Genomic DNA, 27287 nt, shown 5'->3' with positions numbered 1-27287 from the left:
GTGCTTATTGGTTAAGCACAGGGCAAACTTTAGCTGTTACTACGTGACGAGTACTTGTGCTGACTCTACCTCATTTATTGCTTCATTTCTCATAAGTCCTGCTACCGTTCAGTTCAGAAAATTTTGTCTCCTCGTCTGCTGTCTGAAAACATAAACATTAGAATATACGAAACCATAGATTTGCCTGTGGTTCTGTATGGGTGTGAAGCCTGGTCTGTCTGACTTTAAGGGAGGAACATAGACTGGAAGAGAGATGAAGTGACAGGAGGTTGGAGAAAATTGCATAATGAGGAGCTTCATAACTTGTGTTCTTATCCAAGTATAATTAGAATGATGAAGTCAAGCAGGATGAGATGGGCAGGGTATGTAGCATGAATCGGGGAGAGGAGGAATGCAAATAGGATATTTGTGGGAAATCCAGAAGGAAAGAGACCACTTGGAAGACCGAGACGTAGGTGGGTGGACATTATTAAAATGGATCTTAGAGAGATAGGGTGGGATGGTATGGTTTGGATTAATCTGGTTCAGGATATGAACCAGTGGAGAGATCTTGTGAACACGGTAATAAATCTTCGGGTTCCATAAAATGCTGGGAAATTCTTGATTAGCTGCAAAATTGGCTCAGCTCCATGAATAAGTTTCTGATAGGTCCAAATGCATTCTGTTCTCAGGTACCTTGAATCTGTTTTAGGGCGTTTCGTAAACGCTTTTAATTCATCGTCTGTAATTTTGTTTCAGACATACTGAGGTGGGCGAACAGGTGAATTTCTGAATCTAATGGAAGATATTGCCATGATCCAAGAAATATCATATATCCAGGGTGCCACCGCTAATCAGAGTATCTGCAGGATGGAGACAATTTACGAGTACCTAAACATAGACGGGAGGGTTGTACTTAAATAGGTAATAAAAATTCGATTTGAATTTATGAACTTGATTATATTTTTAGCATACATTTCCTGTTTAAAAAAAAATGAAAGTATGTTTATGAGATCACCATGCTATCTGTGTATCTGTGTCTGCTTATCCAACTTTTGAATTTCTNTCCCTTCCAACAGTCTGTGTGTCTATACGTGTTTCCGTGAATACACACGCAACAATAGGAGGTCGTTGGACATGCATTTTTATGCGGCCCTTGCTTATTAATTAATTAATTGATTAGCTTTCCCAAAATTTTTTGTTTTAAGGTAGGGTCATTTGAAGGGCTCTTTTGAAAACAGTAGTGAAATTTCACATTACATAAGTTGGTGGTAATTTTAAACAAAAAGCAACTTTCAGCTTATCAACAAAGACCCAGTTCCACTGAATGAGTTAGCTAGCTTAGTTAGTTTGTCTGTAAGTGAGGTATTTTTGGCTGGTTGCTTAAGTATTCAGTCACCTCTTCCATTTGATGCTCAATTTTATGTCAAGATAATTTGTTAATTAATTAGTTATTTACTTTTTGTGACGATCTGTTGTCTTAAGTGCACATAGCTGCAATATATCTTCAAAATGACAACAATTATTTTTCTTTTTCTTACATACTTTCATAATTCGGACAAAAAAATGCACATCATGTAAACAATTTGTCTGTGATTCTCAGAGAGAGATATTTTTGTGGATATAGAGGCCTACATGCTGATAAACTAATAGACGCCTTGGCTTCGTTAAGGTTTCAGCCTAAACTGGACAAATTAAATCACTGATAAAATCTGACCGCCCACAATTCACCCGGCGTTTAACGCGCACCTCCCATACAATAATGAAATGCGAGTCAGTTCTAAGTTTACGCGAGTGTTCATACATATATGTATTATCATTATTTTATATTNCCCCCCCCCCCCAGTCTTGTGCTGACATATACAACAAACATCCAGTAAACTAGCAAACGTTGGTATCAAAATTCCCACCATGTTGGCACCTACTAGAATCTAAACATCTTCTCTAAGACACTCCCCTCACTTCTCTCCCACCTCGTCCTTTCTATCTCCTGCATAATCCTTCCTTCTTTAGCCTCCCATCCTCTCAGCACCTCCTCCGAGCAACCACTACTGCCACCCCCTTGTTGAATAACGGCACTTTAAATTGTATGAAAGTTGCATGAGCAAACGTCTGGATATATGTGCTATGCCTTGCATGCTGTTGGAAGACTATATACACTTCCCTGGAATATACCAAGCTGGTTAGTTTACAAATGAATACAGCGATTGAAGCAACTTATAATATCAATGTAGTATTCCCATCTCTCTCGCACTTGATATAAGGATCAATGTTGCTATCTCCCTCTATCACTGCTGGCTCCAAACCAAAACCTCTCCCTCCTACCTCTTTATACTATAGAAAGCCTCGACTGCTTCCCCATACAGAATGGCCATATTAACTTGATAATTAGCTCTGTTATAGGACTTGCAGATGAGTAGAGGAGACTTGCCTGCCTGCCTGCCACTGCTTGCAGCCTGATGGAAAAAAAAAAGGTTTCCCTCCTTCCTCTTTTACCCCCTCCCCCTTCTCTACTCGGGTTCCTCCAGCTTGTGACTTACATATAAAATTGGGATGGGACGTTGGTGATGGTTGCATTCTTGCTCCAGACAACGTCAAGTGAAGATCTCTGCTGTGAGTTGGACAACAGGACCTCCGCATGCTGTTCTTCAGTTCCAGCAACTCCTCAAGAAGAAGGAGAGACCACCAGTCTGCAGCCTCCACTTCTGTGGCGTTCCTGACCTTCGAGGGCACGAGGGCGCTGTCCAACTCTGGTTCAGCTCAGCGGCGCCTGGGCTTAACACGCAGTGATACGCGATGGTTCAACATCTCTGAGTGCTGTTCAGGAAGGACAAATGTCACCGGATTATCCGCTCCTCGACCTTTCCAGAGTCTTCCCAGGATCGTACCCAACTTATCTGTCCGAATAACACGTTCTGATCCTGGTTTATCTCAAGGACACTTGTCACTTCCCTGGTCTCTGAGGTTTTCTACAAGTTCTGTATCATCGTTGTTGTTTTTCAACTGAAGGTCTGTCCCAAGGTCCCTTCATCAAGTCTTCGTTAATGCCCATCAGCACTTCAGCGACGTCCATAAGATCTGATTCTCCCGGGTACTTACGGGATGGGGTACAAGATTGAAGATACTTCCTAGTGGAGAAAAAGGAGACTTATTTTTTCATTACATGACTGCAACTTTTCTGCTCCTGCGAGAATTACCCAATTGTTTTATCAGTTCCACGTCACCACGATTGTTTCTTTTATTTCTAGAGGTGGTACCACGTCCTGCCTTGTATTTTGGATTAACACAGTAATAAGAGATTGATTTCTTCAGCCATGTTTACAATTTCCTTTCATCTCTCAGCATTTTTAACGTTTTCTGAGTGCTGAGAAGACTTTACGTTTCATCTACACGTCACGTGTTAATTCGAAGAATTCATTTTCATATTATAACTTCATAGATTTCTTTCCCTGACCTCCAGAATTCAGCACACAATATATCCTGTCTTTGATATCAATGTGGTTGTGAAACGGTTCTTTATTTTTTCAGTATTTTAGGCACAATACGTAAGCTTTGAATGAAATCATTTCTCAGTGTAAAATGTCTTCAATTCAAATATATTTCACATACTTAAAATATGAATCTACCATTATAGGAAAGTGGCTTTAAGAATTCTTCTAGCAGTTACACTAAACCGATATACCAAAATTATATTTCAAATTATTTGTAATTTCATCGACCCTAAAGATAGAGGCAACATGTTCCTTCAAAAATCCTTAAATTTTGCCAGACTTCACGATGTCACATCACAGAAGATAGTACTTTTTAATACATTCAAATTCCTTAGTCAGTAGTGACAATGGTTTTACCCGTGGTTCAATACAAGGATGAAATTCTTAGCATTATAACGAAATATGTTTACAAGATGTGGTGAAATCAGTTTTTTCAGAATAGTTAAAATCTCATAAAACTTCATAGTCCTACTATGACGCATTCCTTCAGTCTCCAAAATTGGATTGCCATTGCAGAATGTCCATCTACATGGGATGTTCCCAAGACGTCATGAAAATATTGTCAAAGTCAGTGTAAACAAGCGTGGAACAAGTTTTAAACTTCTACAATGAACGTACCATCGATTACAATAGTCCACAGACCATGAAGTCCAAGAAGGTCATGGCTATAGAAACTAGTTTGTTCCAAGCTATTTTCTAGCTGCTTGTACGTCGATCATAACTTTAGACATAAAACATTCTTTTACGCTAGTTCTGTTCGTTAGAGGTCGGAATGGCATTCTTTACGACCATCGTTATGATAGAGATCAGGGAAAACTCTTCTCTTCTTGCCACAAAATATTAGTCACACATATTAACCTTAATGTAAAATTCATTTCAAGTGTTCAGATGTTCTTGTAATTGCAGTTCAGAGCTTGGCATCACTGAACAGCTGCTTTCTTTCACGAATAATATTTCCAGAATTTCTTTAGCTGCCACTCTTTTTCTCCTCTGTTGTTTACACCTTCTGTTGACGAACGTCTTATATTTCACACCTGAAAGGAGAAAAGTAATTCATTTTATGCCATTCCATTCAAATTTGCTTCCTCATATTCCCAAACATACTTAAATTCGCTGTAGCTAAAGGTTCCTTCTCCCAAGAATACCAACCTACATTGGCAAAAGTAATGCCAACCTTCTTACTGAATCATGATCTCCCATTGCACCTGTGACGTCAACAATGTAACAGAAGTCATCATAACCAACAAAGAGGTATCTGATGTGGAACTTTTAATTCTATGTACGTTTATCTCGTATACATGTTATTCAAAATTTATTTTTAATTTTAATTCCTTCTTTACGTTTTGAGTTATATGGCTTACGTGGAAAATTTTTTGTCGTATGTCTAATTGTAATTTTCATTTGAGGATATTTTGCTTTCAGCTATTTTCATGCTTTCCTACATTATTTTAATGCTGATGATGATGATAATAATAATAACAATAATGTTGGTCGTCAGATTTCATTCTCCTATATTTACAGGCTCTGTTTCTTATAAACCAGTAGTACTTTAAGGTAACATGGAAATATTCTGGTGCATAATTTTAGTCACATGACTAAATAATGATGTTTCCAACATAACTCATATTTAACAACTTCAGCTTTAAGAGACTATTTAGTAACAATCTCTCAACAGAGCGTTTGGTGTAGCAGTAAGTCACTAGACTCGTATTTGGGAGATCTTCGGTTCTAATCTTGGCCGACACACCGTCCATCATGATAGAATTTCTGTAGTTTTCCTCAGGTTCTACAAGCAAATATCTGAATATTACCTCTATTAAGCCATGATCGCTTCATACAAAATCATTTTCAGTTCTCTATTCATGTTACTATTAGACGCTCTATGTTCTAGAAACTGACAGTATTGTAAAATAAACATAGAGACATGTCTCTATTATGTTACAGATTGGAACTGCAAGGACGTGAAATCCTGTAGAGTCTGAAGACAAACTATGTTGGCAATATGGCGTCTTATCCTCCGGAAGATAGTTATGTCAAATCGACTTTTATTTCTTCAAAAGTGATATAAGTCCACCACGAAATTTCGAGCCGAGGCTGGTCTTCAGAATGGAGAGTGTCGTGAATTATATGCCTTTTATATTTATTCTGGTTGTGAAGAACGAGTGAGATTTAACAAAGTGTCCACCAGAGTGCAGTTATGATGTGAAAGAAGACTGTGAAACCCTCGCTCTTATTACGTCACATCCGTTTGTGTTTGTTTTAGTCAAAGTAAGTATCCTAAATTTTTTAAGCCTAGTTATATATATATTTTCATGAAACATATTCGTAAAGATCCTTTTCTGTAAATTTTTAACCGGAAAGTGCTTCAACGAAAAGTTCATTGTGACACGTGACCTTGGAAATGTATCACCTACGACTTTCTCATAATTACAGTTACACGCAAATTACTGGTAGTTAAAAGTGATTTGGTAGAATAATAAGATTCTGGTGATGTGAAGGAAGACAGTTCAGCATGAAAACGAGTTTGTACGGTGATTTCTATGCCTTAAAACAAGATTTTTTTCGAGATACGTTGCATCTGCTGTGAAACCTACATGGGGTCGCCATTTAACAATATATATAGTACGTTTCAAAGTGTAGTTTCCAATATTAAATTGGATTTTAGAGACATAGGATGGGATGGTATGGATTGGAATGATCTGGCTCGGGATAGGGACCAGTGGAGGGCTCTTGTGAACACTGTAATGAACCTTCGGGTTCCATAAAATGCTGGGAAATTCTTGAGTAGCTGCAGAATTGGCGGCTCCTCCAGAAGGGCTCAGCTCCATGAGTAAGTAAGTAAGTAAGTAAGTAAGAGCAATGACTGAAGTTAGATTCATGGTGAAATTAAGAGAAAAATGAAATCTGGACGCGCTTATTTTCTACTTCAAAATTTTATTACCTCTTCTGCTTTCCATAATATTTTATATAAGAGAAGAAGATACAATTTTTGTAGATATGGGCTGTTTGAAGCATCTTACAACACAATGAGGATATTCTTGGTTTCATAGCGGCTCCCAGTATTATGGTAATGAAGCCATGAGACCTAAGATGAGCGGGGAATGATGCTAGGATGAGACGACAAGGAATGTCGTAACATGTTAAGGGTGTGAGTGACTTATAAGACGGGTTGTATATTGAATGAATGGCTTTATTGACCACTTATTCACACAATTCAGGACTACAGGCAGTACAGCGCTACCGCTGATCTACACACTTTCCTGTTTACTGTTACACACGCACTAGGGTTCTGAGCCTTCACTAACCGTATCCTGGCAACGGATTTACCACAGTTTCACTGTTACTTCAAATCACACATGAAGTCTTCTTTCCACGGTTTAATTTCTTTATTTTGTCATTATTCTAAAACTGCCAATTCCGAAGACTGGACTCAGTTCAATTCCTCTGTTCCCAAGTTCATATCCTGGCAGGTTGGCGTTTCGAAACTTAACTCGAATCTTCTCAACTGAAATCTTCTTTATAACCACTTTGCAATTACCACATAGAAAAAAACAGCCTCTCTGTTGTTAGGAAGGCCTGTTTACAGCGCTGTTGCATAGCAACGAAAGTTACCTGATCGTTGCTTGCGCAGTCATTGCCGCGGCAATATGTTTATCAAGCCGTTGACTAGTAATAATCGTCTATTCTGACTTCATTATTCCGGCTTTCTGGCGTCGTGTCACAATATATACAGAATTCTGTTGAGGAAATGACTTGAGAGACGTTCACTTGTAAGATTAAAAAGTAGATCAAACGGGATTACATTAAGGTGGATCTTAGGGTGAGAGTTTATGATGGTTGGAAGTGAACAGAGCTGAATGCTTTCCAGTTCAGCGGTGACGAGCCTTCTGTTTCTCTTGTCACTGGTTGGCCAGTGTAATTAATGGAAAGGTGTAATATCTTTATTTATAAATTGTAATGGAATTCGCCGCCTTCTGTCGAAGACAAATATTTGCTCTTATGTCCATGAAGGCTGTTCTGCTCTCTGTCCCTCTCTCTCGCACTCTATCTCTCTCTCACTCATACACACAGAAGCAACACGGCGATATGCTTACATTGCAATATTGAAGAGTTTTCTTGTTTTTCGACCACTGTCGGACGAATTCGGTGAAGAATGCCGAAATTATACGGATCACCACCGAATACAAATTGTTCTTTATGGTCGCTTTCGCTTGTATACAGGGTGTTTCACGACTTTAGGGCATAACTGCAGGAGGTGATTTCCTAGGTCTTTGTGATCAAAAAAGTTCATATAAACATGTGTCCGATTTTGGACGGTTACGGAGTTATGACCGTTTTTTCATTCCCGTACACGCCCTCGTGTGAACCGCGTCNTGTTGCGGCCGGCGGTGGCATTTTCGAAAATCAGCTTTAAGCACCAATCAATTCAAATTAAATGTAATTTAATGAAGTTTACATTCATACTTTAAATGTATCATGTATTGTGCTGGTTTATTATTTTGTTCCGTTTATTGTCAGTAATCGTTACCTTCTATTCTGAGTTTAAAACGGCCATAACTCCGTAACCGTCCAAAATCGGACACATGTTTTATGATCTTTTTTGATCACAAAGACCTAGGAAATCACCACCTGCAGTTATGCCCTAAAGTCGTGAAACGCCCTGTATACTGTACTACCCTAGATTTTTCCTGAGGGGCAAAAGAATTTTAGACAAAAAAAAAGGAAAGGACCAGACAGTATTATCTGCTTCGAAACCGAGAACTGAATTCTGGCTCCCGGTATAAGATCAAGGACCGGTATGCCCTCAACAATAAATTTAGACATGACCTTGACAAACCTGTTTTACGCACTTCTGTCTCTAATTCAATTTTGTTTACAATTTCTTCTTAGTTTAAAATAATATTATCACGCGCAAAAGTGACTAAAAGTGATAATTACGATTATATTTCATTATTCTCATTTACAACTCATCCTGCCACTCGGCGTTAGACACGTTTGTTTAATTGGACAAATCGATAAAGGAATCAGTTAGCTAGGTCTATAAAATTTATTGTAATAATGGCTCTATCTTCGGGGATATGAAACCGTGTATTCCATTAAAAATCAGCCGACATTTTGGAGGAACATGTCGCCTTTCTCGGCTTATTCTTCAACCCTGAAGATGGAGGCGACATGTTCTTCCGAAACGCAGACTACACCGCGTTATATCCCAGAACATAACCACCGTTGTGAGACCCTCAAACCCTTCATCTATTTAAACAGCCAGCATACGGCTCATATAAGGAATTTTCTACATTTTATGATATAATTTAATTCAAATCTGAATCAAATTCGGGAGTTGTACGTCTAACGTTAACAATTGTTACGTATATAAACCAAATATTTCGACACTGCTCTCCGATTTCTGTACTACTGCACTGCTACATTACGCCTGCATTTAGATTACCCCAACTCTTATAGATATGGGCATCTTAAAGATGCCTCCGTGGAAGAGAGCTCTTCTTGAGAAGCAGCAGTTTTGAAGTGCTGAAGAGATTACCCGAATTTTGTAAAACCCGAGTTTTCAATACTGTATTCACAAGAGCCCACTATTGGCCCCTGCCTTGAGCAACATGAATCTAATCCAAGGTTTCATGTTATACTTTTTTTTTAATTCTCTTAGTGTGGGGTGGAGTCCAACTGGGTCCACTCGGCACGGTCGGCACTGATTGGCTTATTGTAGCATGCCCCAGGTGATTATGATGATGGAGAATTTCGGTGGAATGAAGATTGGTAGGGAAAACTAAAGTACTAGGAGAAAACCCACTCAAGCTCCACTTTATCCACCACAAATCCCACTTGACCAGACGCGGAATCGAACCCGGACCGCCGCGGTGGGAAGCCAGCGACTAACCGCTTGAGCTATGGCACGGCCTTCATGTTGTATTTCTTAATATATATATATTTTAGAATAATACTACGGTCTACATAACCATTTAACTCAATATAAATTTCAGCATTTGAATGTCAACGTGTTTAGAAAATCGATTAGGTCTAAATGTGATGAAAGGAATAAGGAGATTTTCTCAGACGTTTATTAAGAAGATAACCACGTAAATTTATTTACTAGTCCCCACATTCTAGCACACTCTTATTTAAAATTAATAAAAGACTACTTTTTAGATATTTTATTTAGAAGATATAGTAATAGTTACGCCGATCACAGTGGCCGCTCCGTCTAAGGCATGAACTGCCCTCGATCGCTAGAACGCTGGGATCGTGGGTTCAAATACTACTCAAGTCATGGATGTCTATGTGCGTTTATTCAACTTTTGTGTTGTTCTGTATGTAGGTAGCGGCCTTGCGAAGGACTAATCCCCCGTACAAGGAGTCTTACAGACTGTGTGTAGTATTAAGGAGTGAGAAAGCGTCCAAGATCCAGCAAAGAGCTGTAGAGCCAGAGATAGATAGATAGATAGATAGATAGATAGATAGATAGATAGATAGATAGATAGATAGATAGATAGATAGATAGATAGATAGATAGATAGATAGATAGATAGATAGATAGATAGATAGATAGATAGATAGATAGATAGATAGATAGATAGATAGATAGATAGATAGATAGATAGATAGATAGATAGATAGATAGATAGATAGATAGATAGATAGATAGATAGATAGATAGATAGATAGATAGATAGATAGATAGAAAGGATTGAGTTTGTCTTTATTCGATTAGATTAGATGGGTAGTTAGGTAGGTATGTATGTAGGTAGGTAGGTAGGTAGGTAGATAGAGTTGCATTACGATAACACATCTAATTTTTCGGGTGGCGGCATCATTGCAGTAAAGCGGTTACCCAGGCAAAGTTCGAAGCTTTTAAGATGCAAGGTGGAAGAAGCATTTTGTGAACATGGAAGGTAGCTCAGAATCTATTTAATGCACATTCGTGTGCAGTCGGCAAGCAATAGTCTACCAAACTCTTGAGTATGTGTGAAAATATACCACAAGCCCTGATGTAGTTCAGTGGATGGCTTTTATGAAAACAGTAATGAAACTTTGATTCCTTTAAAATTTTGAAAATTTACTGAGTAGTTAAGAAAATTTTAGTTTCTCAGGCAGGGATATATTCCACACAGTTTGTGGTTTTTATTTTAATTTCATTGTACTTTTAATTACACGTTTATATTTCGAAGATGTGGTTGTATACATTTTTTTTTTTTTTTGCCTTGGCACTACAGCCCCAGTGGGCCTAGGCCTACCTCCATGAACTCCGTTCACTTCGGTTTTTCTCGATCTTACACATACGGTAGGACTCCTTGGGCGAGTGATCAGCTCGTCGCAAGGCCTCTACCTGTAGACAAACACAGAAAAACGCACACAAACATCCATGCCCTGAATGGGATTCGAACCCACGATCCCGGCTTCCGAACGAGCGAAGACAGTGCATGCCTTAGACCGCTCGGCTACTGTGACCGGCAGTGTATAAGAATAATATATAAGAATTCAGTTCGTACCTCACAGGAAACAGATCCGAACCCACGGTCCCGGCTTCCGAGCAAGCGAAGACAGTACATGCCTTAGACCGCTCGGCTACCGTGACCGGCATACTTCTAAATACTGGTCCAAAAGTCAATAAGAAATGGGTAATGTTAATGATCTGCCATGTTTCTTTGGTGCTCGGGAAGAGGAGGCTTAAATCGGTAACCTTTACGAGGGAAATAAGTTTGAAGAAGACCTTTGTACCATCGATATGTCGATATTTCTAGGGCTACGTCGCCAGGCACTTTCGTTGTACCTTTCATCGCATAAGAGTTATACAAAATATTTGAAAACCATTCGAGGAAGAAAGAATGTCTACATATAAATCAAAAATGACAACATCTGACTTAGGCTGGGGCCACACGAGCGAACAAAATGCGTCCGTTGTAACGAACGTACTTTATGATGGACGTTGCTGAGAACACCACACAGTTGCAGAATGCGGTGCGTAGTTTTTTGTCTGCAATGGAGCCAGAAGAAAGCGTAGCATTCGCCTCTCTTGTTTATTTCTACAACGGACGTCACGACGTTCGTTACAACGGACGCATTATGTGCGTACGTGTGGCCCCAGCCTTAAACTCATATTACGGGATAATTATGTAGATGTGCTCGTTTAATTCTAGACGACCTTGAAAGTCTGTAGCTTTGAAACTTTGGCAGTGAAAGAAACAAATATTGTACGCGAGGAATATGATACTAATGTAAGAGAAGGGGGTTGTTTAAATAACCCGAAGGTTCATTACCGTGTTCACAAGCGCTATCCACGCGTCCCTATCCTGAGCCAGAACAATCAAATCCATACCGTCCCCTCCTGTCTCTCTAAGATCCATTTTAATATTGTCCACCCTTTTACTTCTTGCTCTTCCTAACGGTCTCTTTATTTCTGCCTCTCCCACCATTATCCTATATGCATTCCCCTTCACCCCATTCGTACTACATGCCCTGTCCATCTCATCCTCCTTGACTTGATCATTCTAATTATACTTGGAGAAGAGTACAAGTTCTGAAGCTCCTCATTATGCAGTTTTCTCCAGCCTCCTGTCACTTCATCTCTCTTCTGTACAAATATTCTCCTCAACACCCCGTTCTAAAACACCCTCAGTCAGAGACCATATTTCACGCTCATACACAACCACAGGCAAAATTATAGTTTTACATATTCTTTTTTTGGGGGGGGGAGCAGCAGACGAGAAGACAAAAGGGTCTAGACTGAATGGTACTAAGCATTACCCGAGTTGGTAACCCTTCTTAAAGTCATTTATACCTTTACATAGGTCTCTAATGTTCTTGTTCTCATTAATCAGAAAATATTATAGGATGGGTTTATTTCTATTTATTTAATACCCAAGGTGGCGTAATATTTCCGGTATACCTGACAAGCAATTCATACGCGCAAGTGTCACTGTTATCAATACGGCCCAGCAGCCAAGAAGACAGCGCTCATACAAGAAGTTTCGAAATTCGGAGAACAACGAGAAAAATTAGGTGTAAATAACACATTAATTCACTGCATGGCTCAGAGCCCTTCCTCTGAGGCTCACAGTTGCTTATCTAGTAATTCTGCACATCTTACGGAAATCTGAGTGTTCACAAAATCTTGCCAGTACGCGATATTCTTCGCCAGATAAATCCAATCCCCACATCCCATCTCTTTATGGTCCATTTTTAATTATTTTTCCGTGTTGATCTTCTAAATTGATCAAGATTTCTCGTTAATTTTCGGAGTAAATTAAAGAGGAATTGAAACATGTGCAAGTCCTCATATTTAACTGTTCGAAATTTTAAAATTCAACTTTATATTCTCTTACGGTTCATATATGTGTGTGTGTGTGTGTGTATTGCTGTCATAAGGATTCTAGAGAGTCAACTTATCCCCATCTGAAAATTCCCAGAATTTCGTTAGAAATGTCTTCACTCAAAAGAGTTCAGTTTTGATAGTGGAGCAACGAAAAGTCAGTTTCTTCGAATGTTCAGATATTTTATAACGCCATACCAAATGCTGTGAGTTATGTAGTCTGAAATGAGATATGATAGAATGGCTTTTAAGAAGAATTCTGAAGGATCTCGGTGTAAGAAGTCGTGATATGCTCGTGTTATATTAACGTGGTTGAATTTTGAAGTAAGTGAGCAAATGTGACGTCAGTTCCTTGTCTTACAGCCTCTTCCCATCCAAAACGATAAGATACAGCATCGCCATTTTCTGTAAATTTGAAGACTGCAGCTATATATTGTTGTTTCCTCTCGAGAACTACCGCCTTCTCCTGCTGAGGAGTTTTGCGCGCCCTAATGACTCGGACAGCTATGCTGGCGGGAGCGTAAGCTAGTGATAGGGCCACCCATTCCAGACAGGCCAAAGGATAGGGGCCAGATGAAATGTATGAAAGGTTATCCATGTTGGGGGTTGGGCTTGGGGATCACGACCCCACACCGGAAAAGTTTACTGTTACGAACGTCCATAGTACTTATAGAGGAGGACCATTGAGAAGGTCAAGGCGAAATAAGGTTATACCTGTAGCTCCAGTAAAGAAGAAGAACTATTTCTGCTAGGGTTAATAAGCACAATAATGATGACGTTCGCGATAGGCAAATAGTAAAGAAAATTTCATTACAGTTCAAGTAAATAAATAAGTAAATAAATGGTGTGAAACTAATTAAAAATCAAAGCTTCTCTCAATAAAAGCAATAACATATTTACGATTTGAAGTTCTCACGGTGGTGTTTATCAGTACTCATATTTTCTGGGAAATAACGGCGCATAGCACATTGAAAGTTAGCCGACGTTTCGGAGGAATTTGCCGCCTTAATTTTCAGGGCCGAAGGATAAACCCAGCAAGAAACCAGCTGTCTGGCTTTTTGCTTGGCTTACTCTTCTATCCTGAAGATGGAGTCATCATGTTCCTTCTAAACATCGATTGACTTCGTATGGAGTACACGGCGTTATACCCCAGAAAATAGAACTATTTCTAACCATGTATTTAAATAATAAAATTCAAAATTATGAACGTAATAATTTTGCTAAGCTGAGTAAAGTATATCGTTTAGCATTCGGAAGAGATATGAGAGGATGTGGATGTTACCTATTGATACTGTGTCGAAATTTGCCATTGAAGTCTGAGAACGTCCCACCGTGGCGGCCCGGGTTCGATCCCAGGTCTGGTTAAGTGGGATTTATGGTGGACAAACTAACGTTGTGGCAGGTTTTCTCCGAGTACTTCAGTTTCTCCTGCCAATCTTCATTCCACCAATTGCTCCACAATCACCCTCACCTATCATCAGGGGCTGGTACAATAGGCCAGAAGTGGCCGCAGTACAAGGGACTTAGTCCCATCCCACTAACAATAAAAAAGTCTGAGAAACATGAAGGAGAACCTCAGTATAACCGCTGCCCAGCAAAACTTCGAACCCAGCATCTACTTAGTACAGCTGCTTAAATGAGACGAGTCATTGGCTTCATATTTTGTGAACAGGTTGTGTCTATCAGTGATCCGGATGTCACGGCTAAGTAGCGGCCCTGCTGTTACCCAGATATTGACTGATAGCAAAGCAGATGGAGGCCAGAACAGTTTCTATCTGATATCTTGATAATCTTAAGTACCTTATAATAAGCCATGAAAAACACCTTGAAGCCCCAGCTGACCGTCCTGTCTTCTGTTGTGTTGTGAGAGATAAATTAATACTTGTACACGTGGGGTGAGGGAAGCATCTCCGGTGGTACTAACGTACTTACACGGTCATTCTTCTGGTCACGCCGTTCCATTGTTCAACTCGTTGAACTACATCCTTTGTCTCTTGCCGTTGCCAACCAGTTCAGTAGATTTATTATTTTTATTATTATTAAATGAAATAAATTGGATTGAATTATTATTTATCAATAATTTATCTCAGGTTAGGAACCAGTGGATGGTTTTTGTGAATACGGTAATGAACCTTCTGATATCTTAAATAGCAGCGAATTTCTTTGACTGTCCGAACGACTGCCAGCTTCTCAAGAACTCTGGTCAATGCTGTTAGTTATTTCGTTTTGTGGTTGAGTAGTTAATTTGTTAATTAATTATGGTACTACCTAAAATTGCACGAGGTAGCGTAGTTCATTGAGGCACTATGCTACAAGCCGGAAGGCCGCCGGTTCGATTCTCGATTAGGCCATTGAATTTTTTTCAGTTTACCTAATCCTTCCAGCCGCAATATGGCCCTAAGGTCGACTCAGTCTCTAACAGAAATGAGTACCATCAAGATTCCCCTCACACCCCTAAGAGCCTCCACGGCCTGTTACAGTGACAGCTTTTCTTTTTCTTTTTATTACTTAAAATTAATTCTCCTCTAAAATCCCTACAGTGGGGAACTTCATCCAAACCCTCTGAAGAGTGTGTGCGTTTTCCCCTCAGATTTCTACTTCTTGAAGTTTTCACGTTTTCATACAAAACAAACTCCATGGTTTTAGTCCACAAGCGGCATTTCATACACGAGGTATAAATAAATAAAATTGGCCCTGCGCCTAACTTTTTAAGCACGATTCCATGAAAACGTAGTAGTCGGTATAGCGACTAGCTGTGGGCTGGACCTCCAAAGGTAGGAGTTCGAGTCCCGGTAGGGTCAAGAATATTTTCTTCTCTACGTCGTCCGAACAGACTCTGGGACCCACCCAGACTCCTATCCAATGAGTATCGGGAGCTGTATGCCAGAGGTAAGCCGGCCGGGGCGTTAAGCTGACAATTCACCTCAAACTAGTGCCGAGATCAGGAAAATGTGGATCATGCATGAGGTTCCCTTTCGGGTTTAACTGAACTGCGTTGGTAATAAAATTGAAGAAGACAAAAAAAAACCTATTGCACTCAAACATGTGGGTAGTACCCGTATCGTATTCCAGAGGTCACGGATTCAAACCTTGGTCCTGCTCCTGTTCTCGTTACATTTTTTTTTAATTCGCTTAGTGGGGGCGGAGTCCAAACTGGGAGCACTCATCACGGCGGTCACTGATTGACCTATTGTACCTGCCCCAGGTGAATATGATGATGGAGAATTTGGTAGAATGAAGATTGGCAGGGGAAACCGAAGTACTCGGAGAAAACCCTTCCCAGCGCCACTTTGTCCACCACAAATCCCACTTGACCAGACCCGAGATCGAACCCGGGCCGCCGCGATGGGAAGCCAGCGACTAACCGCTTGAGCTATGGCGCGGCCTCCTCGCTACTGAGATGGTTCGTTGTTTCACTTACTGTAATAATATATCAAATTAGGGAATACTTTTACTGTTCACATTCTTTTCAATCCATTATTCACTCATCCAATCATGCGATGTTATATAATCTGAGAAATTGCAAAAGTCTGTAAATAAACCTGGGACAAATAAAAGTACATTCTGCTTTTGCTAATACATATACAGGATTCCGGCTTTCACGTTACCCATAGCGCTCAGTTGTGTTACGTCATCACCATCGTCATAAACATCACTCACCAAACAACTCGTTTCAAGCCGTCACCTTCCTTAGAAGGTTAGACCATTCTGTTTTCACTTCCATGTATTTATATCCCCCAGGGACAGGGTGAGCCAGTTAAGCCCCAGATACTAAGTGCCTTTGTCATACTCTCAGGGCTACTGCGGTCGAGGTATTATAACCCGCGTCCACACGGGCGTCTATGATAAACCAAACAAACTCCTTGGCTTTTAGTCTGCAAGCGAACTATACCGACCGAACGACCGTCGCTTGTCGGCGAAGTTAGTGCCAACTATTGCCGATAGAGGTTGTCACGTGGGCAGGGCGACGGATGCGCACGGTTGTTAATCTCGGTTTTCTAGACCGGAGCCGCTACTTTTCCATTCAAGTAGCTCCTCAGTTATCCTCACGAGGCTGAGTGGACCCCGTTCTAGACTTACTTACTTACTTACTTACTTACTTATTTACTTACTTACTTATGGAGCTGAGCTCTTCTTGAGGAGAATCCAATTCTGCAGCTACTCAAGAATTTGCCATCAATTTATGGAATCCGAAGGTTCATTACAGTGTTCACAAGAGCTCTCCACTGGTCCCTATCCTGTGTCAGCTCAATCCAATCCACATTGTCCCATCCTATCTCTCTAAGAACCATTTTATTATTGTCCACCCACCTACACCTTTGTCTTCCCAGTTCTGCAGCTACTCAAGAATTTGCCAGCATTTTATGGAATCCGAAGGTTCATTACAGTGTTCACAAGAGCCCTCCACTGGTCCATATCCTGAGCCAGATCTATCCAATCCATACCATCCCATCCTACCTCTCTAAGATCCATTTTAATATTGTCCACCCACCTATGCCTTCGTCTTCCCAGTGGTGTCTTTCCTTCTGGATATCCCACCGATATCCTATATGCAGGCCTCTTCTCCCCCATTCGTGCTACATGCCCTGCCCACCTCATCATCCTTGACTTGATCATTCTAATTATATTTGCAGAAGTTCTAGAACCACTACTCCTCAGAAAATTTGGTAGCGCCGGGAATCGAACCCGGGACCTCTGGATCTATAGCCAGGAACTCTGAACACTAGACCACAGGCGGTCCAGAGTTCTGTGATACTGGATTTAAAAATTATTTTTCTTAATCCTCTTCAGTTTTCATACACCAGCTATTACTGTTCCGTTTCTTGGGCTGTGACGTCGTGTAGTTTAATTGCCACGTGCCAACGTTTAGGACGAAAATGGTGGTACTGTCTAGCAGCTTCCTCCGAAACTTTGGCACATATCTATCAAACTACACGGCGTCACATCTCACTTACTGCACTGAGTACTCCATATCGTACATACTACGTACTTTCCTGGCGTTACCGCAGTTCTCTCGACTTCTAAGCCCTCTCGCCTGTGTCTGCATTTTCCCCTTCGATAAGGGTACAATAGCACACGTGTTATGTCGTACTCCAATGTAATGTCGTTACCGAAGGTGACACCTGTGCTTGAAAGATATTATCTCTTGTAAGGGTGACTATAAGACGGGGTTTGTATTGGATGATCGGATTTGTTGCACTTTTGCACTAAGCTCGCAACTACAATTAATACAGGAATCTCGCTGATTTACACAGTTTACAGTTCAACGTTGCACACACACACACACACACACACACACACTAGGTTTCTCAGTTGTCACTTGTCGTATCCTGCCAACGGATTTCAATACGGTAATCATACCAGCCTCACAGATAAGCTCTCTTCTTTTCACAGCCGCATTCTTGCAACTCAGCTAACTCGTTGCCATCTTTTTTCAATCATCTTCGATTGCCTTCTCAAGAGACTTCCTCGATTGTTCTTTCAGCTTGCCTAGGATTCTCATTATATAGCCTCGAGGCGGAACAAACAGAAAACTCCATTTACATTGTTATAGTCCAGCAATACTTCGATTGTTGCTTTCGTATTCGTTGCCGCGGGAATATGTTTACTGAAGCGTTGCCTAGCAATGAATGTCTAATGTGACTCTTCTATCCCGGCTTTCAGGCATCATGTAACATTATTTGAATTTCTATAGCTCAGCTATATTTTGGAGTGGAATATGGCGTCTGATTCCAGTGCAGGGACCTGAGATTTTCATTTTCGTGTATAGCCAATGAAAACGAGACGATATTTATTTTCATGGCCCAAGTCGGTGTCACGGTGGTCCGCAGAAGCAGTTTGTTTTCTCATTCTTTGCCTCCTAGAAAGGTGTTCCCAACTCTCTCTCTTATATGATATCGAAAGTTGGTATAATTTTAGAACGCTGAATTTGAAGGGATGTGTAAGGAAACGACCTCCTTCTAGCTTAAGATATTACATCACATTGTTTCTGCAAGGATTTCAGAAAACCGCAGAAAACCTCCGTAATTATTGTAGACCTCGGGACCTAAGTTTGAACACGGAATATCCCGAAAAAGAATCAATATTGCTAGCCGTACTATTGCGTCATTCAGCAAGATTGTCTTACATCATGATGATTGTCATCATCATCAAAGTCCGTAAACTTTCTCAATGACATTCAGTGGCAGAATTGAATGTTGTGGATTACAGACGCCATACACAGCATCTAGGATGTTTCTTGTCCAGCCATTGTTTTAACTCATTATCTTACACAGTGACAAACTTACATACTAAGGCTTAACAAATTATTTTTAAAATTATCAGCTGAACGGGAAAAAAGCTGCTCGTAATTGCAGAGTTCTTGGACTTTGTCTATCGTCTGCTATTATAACGAGCACAGTGACTCTAATGCAGGAACTACTTTTTTGTGTGTGCCTATTGTGTGAAGTATTGCCGTTATATGTCGAAAGCCGGGGTCGATTGGATTTTAGTCCTGCTTCATATCCAGAAAGTGCCGGGTTACAATATCGGCCAGGAGAATGAGATTTTTTATGATTTTCCCCAGTCCCTCCTGTCAGTTGGCTAGATTCTACCTCAAAGTAGACAACGATCAATTCCTTTTCATCCTACGAATAGACGCTATATAATCTGAGATGCAGGCAGCGTCGTTAAATAAGCAGAAATAAATACGAAATTTCGGGTGTAGATTATCCTCCCAAATTTAGGACTTTGGTTGGTATAGTCCAGTGGCTATATTTCTAACCTATGTTCAAAAGGTGCCGGTTACGGTAGCCGAGCGGTCTAAGGCATGCACTGTCTTCGCTCGCTCGGAAGCCGGAATCGTGCGTTCGAATCCCACATAAAACATGGATATTTGGTATGTGTATATGTTTATTTTGTGTTTGTGTTGTCCTGTGTTCAGGTAGAGGCCTTGCGACGAGCTGATCACTCGTCCAAGTAGTCCTACCATCAATAAAATATTCACGAAACTGAGAAATCAGAGGTCAGGGCCCAAGGGAGCTGTAGAGCCAGTGAAAAAATTTTTCAAAAGTTTCCGTGTTCTATGCTAGACGTCGCTAGACTCGACCTTGTGGTCTACTGGTTTGAGTTATAGCCAAATATTCAAAAGACTCTTGGTTCGAGCTCAGCCATCTGAACTAATCTTAAAATAATGTGTAGCATGAACATAGACAGTCGCCTCAGGCCTAGAGCAGACCCAACTGCCAGATCGTTGCATATAGCAGACTGTACCTCAGGCAAGAGGCATTGTCAGTTATAACGTTGTTATATTGAATTTAACATAATCACAAAACTTAGGGGATCAACATATTTGTGTTCCACAGGTTCCTGAAGAAGTGATTTCCACGGAAATTACGCAAAACTTAATCGGCAGAAATATATTATGCAAGTAAAATTCGTCAATTCAGTTTGGACTCATATATCAACCTCTTTCAAATGGTTTCTGAAGAAGAAGTATTCAATGGCGTGTGGTGTACCAAAGGTATGATGTTTTATAGAATTACACTCATCTGCTTCTGAGTGTATTTGTCCTAGGTATCTAATACTTATTTAAATCTACGAATGTTGATTGATTTTCTTATTTTAAACTACTCTTGCATTAAGCTTCATAATACACGAACACATTAATATAAATCAAAATGTGATTAATCATGTAAATATCTATATACATATATTTTTCCACGCTATGGAGTTCTGGCAGAATATTAACAGTTTATATAGTCCCTACTACGTCAAAATGCTTTTTAATATTATACTCAATTTTAAGCCTGGGGCTTGTGTTTCTTTGATTCAGGTTTTCCATCAATGTTTCTATATACTTGTATATTTATTATCTCTCTGATGTGAGCTAAATGCCTTGTCTTCAACCTCATAAGTTTGATCATTTTAATTATATTTGCTGAAGAACTGAAAGCATGGAGCTCTCGATTATTCGGTTTCACTATGTATACCATTAAGCAATACGGTACAACAGTTGCATGAAACAAGCCTGCAAACAAACAGGCTGCTGTTCACGTAATTGAGAAGTCGGGTAATTAGTTATCGAGTTTGAACATAGATGTATTTATCTTTTCTTCAGACTTAATGCTTTTACGAACTTTATGGAACCTGTTTTCCTACTTATTTAACATTATCTGGTATTTCTATGGCGGTTACAATTACGTGTGTGACTGACAGTCGTTCAGTGATTGAGATTAGCTCTTTCTAAGGGGCCAAACTGAGTAGGCGTCTTCCTTTCTCACCTGAAGAAGGAAACAGATTCAGTTTCCGAAACTTCATGTCCTCTATTACCTATAATTCCGGACAATGGAAAAAGTAAAAAATCCCAGTAATTCCCTGTGCCATCCACCATCGTCAGAACCCTTTAGAATCTACTTGTATCTATCCGTCTGTCTGCCTGTCTATCCGTCTGTCTATATTCTATCTATATCTATCTATCTGTCTATCTAACTAACTATGGCTCTACAATCCTTTTGTTGGACCATGGTCGCTTTTTCAGTTCCTTAATCCTATACACAGTCGGTAGGACTCCTTGGACGGGGATCAGCCCGTCGCAAGGCCTGCACACAGAACAACACAAGCACAGATTAAACGTATAAACCTACAGGCATCTATGCCATGAGTGGGATTCGAACTCACGATCCCAGCGTCCGAGCGAGCGAAGACTGTTCATGCCGTAAACTTCGCGACCACTGGGATCGGCTGTAACTTGCATGATCATGTATAAAGATGAATAACACAAATTTCTGGTTTGGAAATCCGCCGTGTTCGTAGAAGTTCACTAGCGTTCTTCCGAAACGTCGGTAGACTTCTACGAAACTTCATGAACTTACAAACGAAAACAAAAATGTTCTTCAATGTCATTGCTATGGGAACCTCAAGTTCAACATAAATAAATATATTTACATTATTAATTTGCTGTCTACATCTGCAGTTGAGGTTATTTAGTGTCGAAACGTCTGTAGAATATTTATGAGGAAGTGGGTGTGACCTATATTTCAGCAGTGGCCCAAACCGAGTAACACAGAATATTTTCTGATTTATAGTGATAAGACAACAATTTATTTTGTGTAATATTTTAGGGAACAAGGCCCAAAAATACTTTTCAGCACGAGTAACTGTATATGAAAACTCTTCCTCTTAACAGACGAGAAAGCACCAACCACGGCGCACCTTTTGTAACAATGACGCATGCCCCCCTCCCCCTGTCTTATTGCATGCACCAATCCACGTCGATGTCTCGTGTAATTATAGGCGAAATGAGAAGGCGGGCGGGGAGACAGCTAATTAGATATAATTACCTACGCGCATGCAACAGGGTGGAACTTCATGCCCGGACAGCGGAACGTAGCTGTAATTGTTTTACTAATTATGTGTTCCACGCAGCGTTCCTCCGTCTTCCTTAACTTGCATTGCCCTCTTTCATATGTACGCTTATAGCCCGTCCACAATTACATATAAGGCAACTTAAGAACAGGCAGTTCATAGAGCCAGAACCCATAAGCCTGTCCTTTTGCACAGCCTGTTTGGCCTCACAAATCTCAGGTTCTTACGCTGGAAAAGTATGGTCACGTGGACAGCGCTCGTGGTTCTTATTCGACAGGTCCGGTGTTCAAATCTGGACACCCGCTATCTTAACTGAAGTTTATTTTGTTTTCCCTCTGTCTCTACACATCCACCCGATATAACTATTCATTATTCATCGTTTCATTAGACACGTTGTAAACCGAGCTACTGATACAATCGTTAAATAAACCGTAAATAGTTATATTTAGGTAAAGTAAATTTGTGATCCAACGATAAGTTGCAGTTTTACTTACGGTGAGTGTACTAGTCTGGGAAGTGCTTGAATTGGTACAGATTCAATCATACTCGAAATTTTGGGACTGGGCTCTTCCACCCAATTCAGGGCCCAGGCCTCTTATTCAGTTTCGTAATAATAATACACAGACGGTAGGACTCCTTCGATGAGGGATTAGCCATTCGTAAAGCCTCTACCTAAACACACGACCACAGAAACATAGAATAAAGACATCCATTCAGCAAGTGGGATTCGAACTCACGATCGCAGCTTTCGAGCGAACGAAGACAATTCATGCCTTAGACCACTCGGCTACCGTGATCGACCAATGGAGAATACATCACGTAATATTAATAAGACGTAGCAGGGTTATTTGTTTCAGAGAGTGTTCTTGGGTTAAAGCTTAGGGTGGTTACTAACGTTTCGGAGAAACCTGCTGCATTCATCTGTAGGGCAGCTAGCATCACAGGGTATCTCTCTCCAGAAGACCACAATTCAAATCTTGACTCCTGCATGTTCATTAGAACTGCATTCCTTATACCCGAATATTATCAGATTTCACTAGCCGAAACAGCATCAGCAATGTTCAAAAAGCAGGAGAATCTGCAAGTTTGTCAGTACTGAATTTATCTCGTGGTGATGACGGTCACGAACAGATATGATAGAGACTTATTTCTCACGTAAGCTAAGGCAGACTTCCACAAACCATAAACAGCGCCCTAAAGTGATACATTTCGATCCAGAGCACCGGATGTACACGTATACAAATTATCTCTGCAGATACACGAAGACTGAGATTCTGCTGATGTTCGTCTCCGTTTTGCTTCCATTAAACCTGGGTTATGAGCCATTGTTTATGGTTCCAACTAGTTTATAGCCAGAAGCATAGTAGTGACATCATCCAGTAGTGTTCATCCTGTTTGTCTACCAAAAATACAGTTGTCGGGGGATATTTTTAATTGAAGAAAAGATAATGCAAGGAAGTAATTTGTTTCGCATGTACATTTATGGCACTTTTAATTACATTTCGATGTTTCATAAGGTACATTTCCCTTCAAAAAAATCGTGAATATATTCACTTTATTGTGGCCATACGAAATATAATTTTGCTTTTGTTAAATCAAAACTTTTCAATTTACAAAGTCAATAGACTGTTTGGAGATTGCTGAGCCGATAAAACTTAATAAGTAGTATTTAAAAAGAACATTGCTAGCAATAGAAACTTGCACTCTGACATTAAGGGAGGGACATAGACTGAGAGTGTTTGAGAACAGGGTGTTGAGGAGAATATTTGGACTGAAGAGAGATGAAGTGACAGGAGGTTGGAGCAAAACTGCATAATGAGGAGCTTCATAACTTGTACTCTTCTCTAAGTATAATTAGAATGATCAAGTCAAGGAGGATGAGGTGGGCAGGGTATGTAGCATGAATGGGGAGGGGAGGAATGTATGTAGGATATTGGTTGGAAAGTCAGATGGAAACAGACCACTGGGAAGACCAAGGCGTAGGTGGGCGAACAATATTAAACTGGATCTTAGAGAGATAGGATGGGATGGTTTAGATTGAATATATCTGGCTCAGGATAGGGACCAGTGGAAGGTACTTGTGAACACGGTAATAAGCCTTCGGGTTCCTTAAAATTCTGGGGAGTTCTTGAGTAGCTGTACAATTGGCGGCTTCTCAAGAAGGGCTCAGCTCCATGAGTAAAAGTGAATACTGGGAATAGATATAAATCCTACCTGTTGAATTGAAATAGAGTGAAAATTGCGGTAGTCGCGTTGTAACGGCGTGCAGTTCGAGGTGAACCCACGAGGAAAGGAGTGCGGTGTTCAGTCTGAGGTTCTCGCTCCGGTAGCTGTGAGCATTTCCTCCTTCTGGGTCGTAAGATCGTGCTTTTCCTTGTCGACGACGTCATGCCACGAAACAAAATTCTAGGAGGCCGAAGAGTGATAACAAATACGTACAAAATATTAGTAAAGAAACCCCGATGCAAACAGACCACTTTGAAGACACAGAGCATAATAAGAGTGTGAGGAAATGGACTGTATTTATTTTAATCAGGATGGGGACCAGTGGAGAGCTCTTGTGAATGCGGTAATGAACATTCTATTTCCGTAAACAGCGGGCGAATTTATTAACTGACTATAAGCTTTCCATGGAGTATTCTGCTCCGTGCAGAAGTTATGAGAATTTGGTTTTTAGAGGTAAAGTATACTGAAGTTGAAGAAAGCAGTCTTCTGGGATGTGGCACCGTGTAGATGTGGTGTTAACCGACGTTTCGGAGGAACGGGGTGGAACTACCCTGAATATGGAGGCGATATGTTCTTCCGAAACGTCGGTTAATACCACATCTACACGGTGTCACATCCCAGAAGACTGCTTTCTTCATAGTCACCGCCGTGAAAACCTCAAATCTTATATACTCAAGTTCTTCAATGCAATTAATATTTTAATGACCAAAAAGTTTAATTATATAACATGGTTAGGAAAGGATTTTTCCAAATACGTACAAAGTCCGTACAAACAATACTGGAATATGTAGAGTGTGCAGCAGGAGGGAAATTTTTGTTTGCAGAATAGATATGGAACATATATAGAAATGTCTTTCATATACTGAGCAGGAATTCGAGGAGCTAATTTTACAATTCAAGATGTAGCGGAAACATTGTAGAAGTATATTCTGATGGTCCTTCACTCGAATCTCGATAAGGACATCGATTATCCCGACTCGAATTTTTCGTGTTATTCCTCAGTTCTACTATTCGACGCTCATTATATTGTAATAATGACAACATCGTAAATTATTTCGAAAAACTAAATAAATTTCATATTTTTTCTTGTACGAAACTCGCGTACCTACGTTACCATGCGCATGGTGTCAAATGTTTTCACTTCAATAACCATCAAGAGAGTTTTAACCTGTCACCTGTCAAGAAAATTATGAGCAAAGAATGGAGACAATATAAGGATTTTTTTAATTTACGTAAATAGAATCTAATGCACAGAAGCTTATTGTTGTTATTATTATTATTATTATTATTATCGTTATTATTATTATTAATTTTAATGACAAAAAATTGCATTCGATGATGCGTAAAAACGAAAACCAGTACAGATTTCTTGTTTGACAAGTGATCCTTACATTCACCATAGTCTTAAGACACAACTTCCCGCTGTCCTCATTGAGCCTGACCTCTTCACGCGTGTCCCCTTGCCACTCTGAGAGATCCCGTCACGCACCAGCGAGCTAATTAAACTATATTAAGAGCTGCACAAAGAATATGGTAGTGTACACCAAATACATAATTTATCCAGCATAAAAGGACGGTCATGCCTTGTAGGAAAATAATAACCTACCCAGTTGTGTCACCGCTGGACAAGACAACATCGAGGACTGTTGTGAAATAAGTTAGAGTGGAAATTACGTGACAATGAGAGACATAATTATTCATATCGAAGTGCTATACTTCATCAGTCAAGAGATGGGACAGTAAATATTGCCCTAAAGGCTTTTAGAACTTTCATACAAGCCGCTCTCCACGTGTGCTTATCTATTTTCCTTATTAAAGGTAAAGATATTCCTGTTCTCAACTAATTAAGCACCGCTCCATGAATACGCATGGGGGACCTCGGCACTACATGGATTTGAATGGTCAGATTCACACCCTGACCGCTTTATCCCCCGGGAAATTCCCCCTCTATCGAATATGAAGCTGGGTTAGCCCCAGTGCCGGTGTGGACAGTGTGGGGAAAAAGAAAATTTCTTGTTCCTGCTGGTAATCAAAATTCTACCTTCAATCCCATCGCCATTCTGAGTTATTACTAATGTGACGCATATATCCATTGCTAAACAACGGCTCCATAAACATCTTCCCGCGGAGACAGATTCTTGGTAAAAGCCCGCTAGTAGGTAACATCAACAATACGCGACGATAGTAGACGTAGGCAATAGTAGTAGGCAATATACTTGTTTTCCTTGAGGTTAGACCCGAGGCTATATAACCAGAACCCAGGACTGCTAGAGAGCGAGAGAGAGAGAATATAGTGGATTAGTATGGTGTGGTAAGGAGTCGAGAGTGGCCAGTGATTTGTGAAATTTTATAACCAGTTGTATAAGGGTCCAATAAATTCGATCATCAAATACAAAACCCGTTTTATAAGTCACGCAAACCACAAACGCGTGATATTATTAATTTATTTTAATATTTTGCAGACAGGAAATGACCGGAAGAGTGTAAATATTACATTAAGCAGCCTCATAAGTTGTATCCCAACCAAGTATGCTACGAATGATCAAGTAAAGAAGGTGCGATGTCAAGTCAAAGTCAAAGTCACATTGCGACTGACGGTCACTCCAGTCATTAATTCTTGGTGTTGAGCCCCATCTGGGGCTCATGACCAGATATTTATTGCTATTTGACAGTTACGGTCTTGTTTTCGTGGGGTGCCCTCTCTGACGAGAGGATGGGTCTGTATTTTGTATATGCTACTGGTCCTTCCCAGCGCAGTCTTTCTCGGGTCCGAGTCCCTTGGGATTCCTGACCATATTTTACTGTCTCAGATTTGAGACTTCCCTTTTCGTCGCCTCCTACGACTCGCAGGGTGTGATGGGTAGGGAAAAAAAACAGTTTAAAGGAAAGGGAAATTTTCGTTAAAATTTACCACGAATACCTAA

General features: G+C 40.2%; 1 long non-coding RNA gene across 4 annotated transcripts in view; it reads left to right on the top strand.

Annotated features, from left to right (window-relative positions):
- LOC111865038 overlaps window positions 1–27287 on the top strand; it is a 425443-nt gene that overhangs the window by 319970 nt on the left and 78186 nt on the right. For 3 of the 4 annotated variants that reach the window (XR_002842892.2, XR_002842891.2, XR_004513077.1), the window contains 4 exons: window positions 739–903; window positions 2568–4721; window positions 5415–5738; window positions 20136–20293. This is a non-coding gene — a long non-coding RNA (uncharacterized LOC111865038). The remainder of the gene's footprint in view (window positions 1–738; window positions 904–2567; window positions 4722–5414; window positions 5739–20135; window positions 20294–27287) is intronic. The other variant, XR_002842893.2, reaches the window with a different exon arrangement.

The sequence above is a fragment of the Cryptotermes secundus genome, unplaced genomic scaffold, assembly GCF_002891405.2.
Source record: "Cryptotermes secundus unplaced genomic scaffold, Csec_1.0 scaffold971, whole genome shotgun sequence".
Classification (NCBI taxonomy): domain Eukaryota; kingdom Metazoa; phylum Arthropoda; class Insecta; order Blattodea; family Kalotermitidae; genus Cryptotermes; species Cryptotermes secundus.
The sequence above is the reverse complement of the archived record's forward strand: the minus strand, read 5'-3'. Positions and strand labels throughout refer to the sequence as shown.